We start from the raw sequence: 6,691 nt of genomic DNA on the forward strand, positions 1-6,691 counted from the left end.
TGTAAGACACTGGGCTGGTTTTGGCTGAGAAGGGGTTAATTCTCTTCACTGTGGTGGTCGGATACCTTTCCAGCTTCCCCGCTCTGCCGCCTCGGTGGGAGGCTGGGAGGGGCGGGGCCACAGCCAGGGCGGCTGACCCCAACTGGCCAATGGGATGTTCATTCCATACCATGTGACACCATGACCAGTATATTAAGGGGGGCAGTTGTGGTATTGGGTTGGGGAGTGGTTGTGTTGTGTGTGGTTTGTTTTGGTGGTTCATTTCCCCCTGCTGGGTTTTGTGCCTCCTGTTTTCCTTTCCATTGCATTTTTGTTGTTGTGTTTGGGTTTTTTTTTATTTATTTTAGTTATTAAAGTGTTCTTATCTCAACCCACAAGCGTTACCCTTCTGATTCTCTCCCCCACCCCACTGGTGGGGGAGTGAGTGAGCAACTGTGTGGGGCTGAGTTACTGGCTAAACTGTGTATCCTCTTCGGTGGAGGACAGCCAAGTGACTGGAGTTATAGATGAGAAAGGGAGCATCCTGCTCCCCGTCCCTTTGTCTTTTCAAGCATCCCACTTCCTGTCTCCCTGTCCCATGCCTGTTTTCTATCCCTCTGTCCTTCATCCTGTCTCACCTTGTGCCCCTGGCCTGCTACCCATCACTGTCACTTTTTTCTTCTCCATCTCTTTGCTTTGTCCTGTCACTCTCCTCTCTCTGTAATGTTTCTTTCTCCATCTCTGCCCTACTCCCTGTCCCTTTTCTCTTATTCTCTCTGTCCTCCATCCTCCCCCTAATTTTTTGTCTGTGTACCTCCATACCACTGCCTATCCCATAATTTCTTATTATATCCCCCTGTCCAACTCACTGTTATATTAGTCCCCTTTGTCCTGCTCCCTGGCCTTTTTTCTCATCCTGCACCCCAGTGCTGCTGCTTCTCTCTCCATCTCTTTGTCCTGATTTGTGTCTCTCTTCCCTGTGCCCAACTGCATCTCTCTGGCTTGTTCCCTATCTTTTTCTCCCTCCATCCTTATTCCTCTCATTCAGTCTCTCGATCTGTCCCGTTCCCTGCTCATCATTTTCTCTCTCCTGCTGTCCTGCTCCCTGACCCTTTTTTCCTTCTGCCATGTCCCTGCAGGGCTCCTCATCCCCCCTTTTTTATTGATTTATCCATCTCTCCACCCTTTTTCCTGTACCTTTCTTTCTCTGCTCCTCAGTCCTTCTCCCTCGCTTTATTTTTTTTCTTTCTGTTCCTCTGTCCTGCTCCCCTTCACTGTATTTTCATTTTCCGTATCTGCTGCTCCAGTAACAACTGCTGAGTAGTCCCAGGTGAAGTATGAGTATACAGGCACTGAGCCCCAGAGCAGGCTCACTTCTGGGACTTACATGCGTTAACAAATAAACACTTGCTGTCTCCTTTGCATTCATGGCTGTGCTTGTAGTCCTTTGTACTTGGTGAGTGGCTGTCAGAGTCCAGGGGAGCAGGTTACACAGTGGGTGCCAGGGGCCATGGCTGCCGCTGTGGGCTGGAGGGAGCCCCAGGGAGGGGCAGTGAGGCTGATGGTGATGGCCCCTGCAGCCCCAGGGGATGGTGCTGCTGGGGCATGCCTGCCTGAGTCTGCCAACGAGCTGCAAGGATGTTTCCAACTCACCAGTGCAACAGGCTGATAGTTGGAGTCAGGCCCCATCAGGGCAGGCCCCAGGGATTTTCTAAGAGCTGGTGGAGGGGAAGCAGGAAGAGAGGCAGGAGATGGCTGCCCTCCCCCCTTCTGGGTATTTGGAGACCTACCCATCCCCTGGAAAAGGTGCTGGGTGCCTCCCCAATGCAACAGAACTTCCACAGCTCTGCCCACCCCATGAAGCTGCCCCCAGCTCCAGCCCCGCCCCTGAAGCCTGTCCTGTAGCCACCGACTACCCCAAACCCTGGCCTCACGGCAGAAAGCTGGCCCTTGAATATGCTTTATTCTCCATAAATGCAGGTGCTGTAAGCATCAGTGTGGGGAAAGAGCAGCATCTCCAGCAGCTCCTGCAGAAGGAAGGGTTACTGCCTCGAGGAGAGCTACAGTCATCACTGTGGATGTGGCACTTTCCTTTACCCTGTCAGTTTTAAAAGTTTCTTTAGACATATGTCTCTCTCTTGCCAGCTCCCTGGCCTTATTTTTTAAATCTCTCTGTGTGAATTGTAACCCATTGCTTTTTGAATTTTCTTTCTATTTCTCCCTCTGCCTTCCTCCTTGTCCCTATTTAAAATTCTTTCCTGTTTTCTGTACCCCGCTGCTTTCTAGTTTTTGTCTCCCTACCGTTATTTCTTAATGTTGTCCTATCTGTCCTGTACTTTAAAGTTTTATTTCGATGTCTCCCTCCACCCAGCTCACTGCCCCTATTTTTTAACTCCTCCCTTTAGCTGGGGAAGGGTCTGCCCAGGCTCGCCCACCTGACAGAGCTGACAGAAGGGAGCTGTCTGATGAGGTGACGGGACAGGGGGCAGTGATTAGCCCCCTGGCCCCACCTTCCTTAAGCCATAGGCCCTGCCCCTTGGCAACAAGCATGGGGGGGACAGAGTCGGCTCCCCTGGCACTGCCTTAGTGACAGGCCCCACCCTAGAGACACAGCCTGGGGGGGACACCAGGCACCACTGCCCCTCCGCTAGTGACAGGCTCTGCCCCCTGGTGACAGCCTGAGCCTTTTTTTTCTTTCTCTCTTTTTTTTTTTTTCCTTTCCTACTTTTCTTCATGCCCTGACCTTCAGCAGCTTTGCATCAAACTCCACCCACCTTTACACCCTCTTCGGGTCTGGCCTGCCCCTTTCGCGGGGCGCTGTGGGAAGGGCGGGGGCGGGGCCCGGGGGTCGAAGAGCCCCAGCCGGGGCTCGGGCAGCTCTCGCTGCCCCCGGGCTCCTCTGGCGCCGGTGCTCCCGTGTTCCCTCGGGCGGTCGCAGCTCTGGGGCTGTCTCAGCCCCCCGGGCAGGCGTGCTCTGGTGTTTAGAGAAGCGGAGGCGTTGCCTGAGGTAAGGATTTCAGAGCTTGGCACTCTTTGGCAGCATCTGTACTAGAAAGGTCCCTTGTGGCCTGCTTTGCTTTTTTTCTCCCGGGATGCTGTTTTGGGCGCTGAGGGGGCGGTGAGACGGTTTAGTGGTATGGTGTTCTGTTTGGGGATTGGTTTTTGCTTAGCTGGTTTTTTTCCCCGTGTGAGATCGTTTTATTGTGCTGCTGCAATTCCTGTCTTTCCTGAACCCGGAACCTTGGGGGTTTTCACTAGTTGTGCCGTTCACTGTTTCAGGTGTTGCCTTGGCCTCTCAACAGCCGTGGCACAACCTACAGCGATGCTGCCTCTCCAGGCCCCCGCAGGCCCCGCTTTCTTGCCCAGCCAGGCGGGAAAGCGTGGTTGTTGCAGAAACAGCTGCGCCCTGCGACTCCTCCTCAGGTTGTTGGCTCGGCCCCAACAGCGTACAGGCTGCTGAGGTCACCGCCTCCGCGCAGGACGCAGGCGGCCCAGAGAGCTTTACCCTGTGCCATTTCCGTCCCCTTTGGGCAGCAGCAGATCCGCCGCTCGAGGGCGAGGAGCTGGGACGACAACGGGCCGCTGCAGACTCTGGTCAGGGTACGAGGCTGTTCCCTGGGGAGCCGGCGCAGGGGGCGCGGAGGTACGCGCGGGCACTTGTCGGTGCCCCTGACCAGTAAAGCGACGTGTAGCTGTGTGCTTCTACGGGAGAACTTATCTTGGGCCGCATATCTCCGGGACACAGGGCTCTACCCACCCTGGGGACAGTGATGCACAGACATCAATATGATGGATACAAAATGTCCGTCTATTTAGCTGCGTCACACGCTTATATAGCTCTTGCGCTTCCTGTTCCTGCCACGCCTATGGGGAGGAGTCTATCTTTCTGTCACATCCCGTGATCTTCCGGTCGCCGATCCCTGTCTATTCCCCTACAGTGACGGGTAAATTGTTAGAGTGCAAATAAATACATATTATTTAGGGACGAGTCGTGACTAAATTTAATCGCAGCTATTACTGAACAAACCAGGCAGTCATTATTCCTAATCTGTAATTAAAAAAAAATAAAGGCAGTCCTTTTTTATGCCATAAATAGAGTTGCGAGTCATTAATAGCTCAATCTAAATACAGCCGTTATTAAATCAACTGCAGGCATTAATGACTCCTGATCGGAAACAAAATAAGGAAATTTTTAGAATCTACAACGAAAATTGAACTGGAAAGCTAAATTGGGAGCGGGTAATACTGGAATTGTAACAGGGCTGTTAGAAAGTTCAGATGCAGTGACAGCTCCTGCTTCCAACCCAAGCAGTAAACGAAGCTTTAGATTCTTAAATGAAGAGAAATAAAGGTGAGCTGTTAAGCAGTGTCTGGGTTCAAGCGTAGGTATTAAGAAAATTTGCAGGTACGGGTGATTCCTGACCAGAACTAACAATTCCAGAAGATTTAGATTTAAAACTACAAAGCTAATGGAGTGCCACAACCGCCCGGATGTAACTGCAGCCGCTTTGGGGGAATGCCCCAGCCCCCCCCGCCACCGCTATTAATTACTGCCAAGGAGAGCGAAAGTGAAAGTAGAAGCGGTGCAGGTGAAATGCGAGCAGTACGCTTTTTCCTAAGTCATCTCTTCGTGTCAGGAGAGGAAAGAAAATGGAAGGATGTTTGCAGGGGGTCTGTGCTGGGTTACCTGCGCGTCTCTTCCGTGCATCCTTGAGGAGACATTTAGCTCCTGTTGGGCGCTCGCAGGTGGGGACAGGGCGAGCTGGAGGCAGGATCGGTGCCGGCACTGATAAAGGGATGGGCAACGAGCTGAGAGAAGAGGGGGCAAGGGCTGAAAAAGGGTCTCCAGTTCTGCAGGGAAGGCAGCGGGATGTGACTCGGCAACCGCTCTGACGAGTGCAGGGTCATTCGCTGCGATGAAGTCGGGGTCTGTGGCTGGCCCGGAGAGGCAGCAGAAATCCCAAACTCTTTGCGGGGGTACCGGCCAGATTAGGGCAACACCTGAACAGTAAAACCATTTAGGGGAAGCAGAGCTGGGCTGCACCGCGTGGCCAACCTCCCTCTTCTCCGTGAGTCCCAAAGGGGCAGCTCCAAGAATGTGCTGAGAATTAATGTCTTGCGCTAAAAATGAGACGCAAGTAGCACCCACCCGTGAATTTTATTTTCTCTCTCGCTCTGCCGCTCCTGCCTGCTTGTCTCTCCTCAGTGCGCACCTGCACCTGTGCTCGGATGGGGCAGCTGAGGGAAGGTGCTGCCATCTCCCCGGCCCCGGCGGACCGCCCCTCAGCTGTGTCCTCTGTCAGGGAGCGTCGTCATCTCTCCTGCCCCCCAGAGCGTGTCCTGTAGTGGCAGACGCGCGGGCTTTTCCCTGCACGCGCATACGGGAAGGGAAGGGAAGGGACGCACAGTGAGAGCTGGGCTTGTCAAAGCGTAATGGGGGTGGTGGGAAGCGTAGCTAGAACCGGAGAGCTACAGCGCAAAAGCGAAGCGGACGGGACACAAAAGTAAAATGGTGCACAGGAATGCTAAGGAGAGAACTCCCGCAGCACACAGGAAATCAGTGTCAGAATCTATTTTCTTCTGACTGCCAAATTAAAAATAATGGCACGCTTTGCAACGCTAAGCTCGCTCTAATCGTCTGAACTGTTTCTTTCCAGCCCCCCACCGCCCGCAGCACACCGTTCAGTCTCCTCAGCCTGAAATGCCTTGTTTTCCTTCTTTTTTTTTTTTTTATGACAGGGCAACTTCTGTTCCCGAGGTGGTGCCTACAGTACAGCCATCTCTTCGAAGACAGTTTGGTTTAGGTCAGAGAATGTTTAGCCTGGACTGAATCAGCTTCTGCTTCTATTTCTGGAAATCATCGGTCCTGTGCATCAAGCCCGGAAAAAAGGAAATATGAACCAAAGGACGTGGGCCTGCAGGGGTAGGAAAATATTTGAGAAGAGGTTCAGTGGGGAAATGATTGCTTGTCTGTGGGGCATCCAGGCAAACAACCCAGCTGCTAGAAAGTGGCGCTGTCCCCAGGATGGCCTCAGCAGTCCCGTTGGAGTCGGGGGAACAAGGACAAGGCAGGGGGAAGCATCTGGCCTGCCGTGTGGACCGTGACTGTACAAAGCACGTGTGATGCACTGCAAGTTTATTTGTTTAAACTGAGTCAAAGAAGGTGTGCAGTTGCTTTGTAAACAGCCGACGCTCTAAAGCTACACCCATCTAATTGCTAGCTGTATTAAAACTATCGTATTGCTGTTTCTGCATTAAAAAAAAAAACCAAACCAACACACCTATGTAAGCACTTCTAAGTACAATGGAAAAACCACTGTTTAATGCATGGCATGTGTGGGTTGCTTTTTTGGGGTGGGGTGTATGACAAAAACCTGCGAGAGACACATGCACATACGCACATGTAATGTTTAGCGCTCACCTAAACCCAAAAAAGAAAATCCACTCTTTATTTTGCAGCATTAGCATTAGCTTCCAGCGCACAGCCTGAGCGCGCACCTCTGCTCTCACCATCTGCTCCCTCTTCAACCGTGCGTGGCTGTCATCAGCTTGCACAGGCTTTGCTCGTGCAAGTTTCCGTGACGGCTTACGAGAAGGCAGGCAAACAGACCCAGCAAGACGCGTAGTGCCTTCCTCTATGGGCTCCATCCAGCCTTTGTTAAAATGAGCAGAAAAAAATCTGCTGCTGCCTTTACTCTGACTGACTCTTACA

General features: G+C 52.4%; 1 long non-coding RNA gene across 1 annotated transcript; it reads left to right on the forward strand.

Annotated features, from left to right (window-relative positions):
* Positions 1-2,776: 2,776 nt before the first annotated feature.
* Positions 2,777-6,289, forward strand: LOC135312188 (uncharacterized). The gene is made up of 3 exons (XR_010371838.1): positions 2,777-2,986; positions 3,514-3,622; positions 5,719-6,289. It is a non-coding gene; the product is annotated as an uncharacterized LOC135312188 (long non-coding RNA).
* The last annotated feature ends 402 nt before the right edge of the window (positions 6,290-6,691 follow it).

This window comes from Phalacrocorax carbo, chromosome 2 (genome assembly GCF_963921805.1).
Source record: "Phalacrocorax carbo chromosome 2, bPhaCar2.1, whole genome shotgun sequence".
Classification (NCBI taxonomy): domain Eukaryota; kingdom Metazoa; phylum Chordata; class Aves; order Suliformes; family Phalacrocoracidae; genus Phalacrocorax; species Phalacrocorax carbo.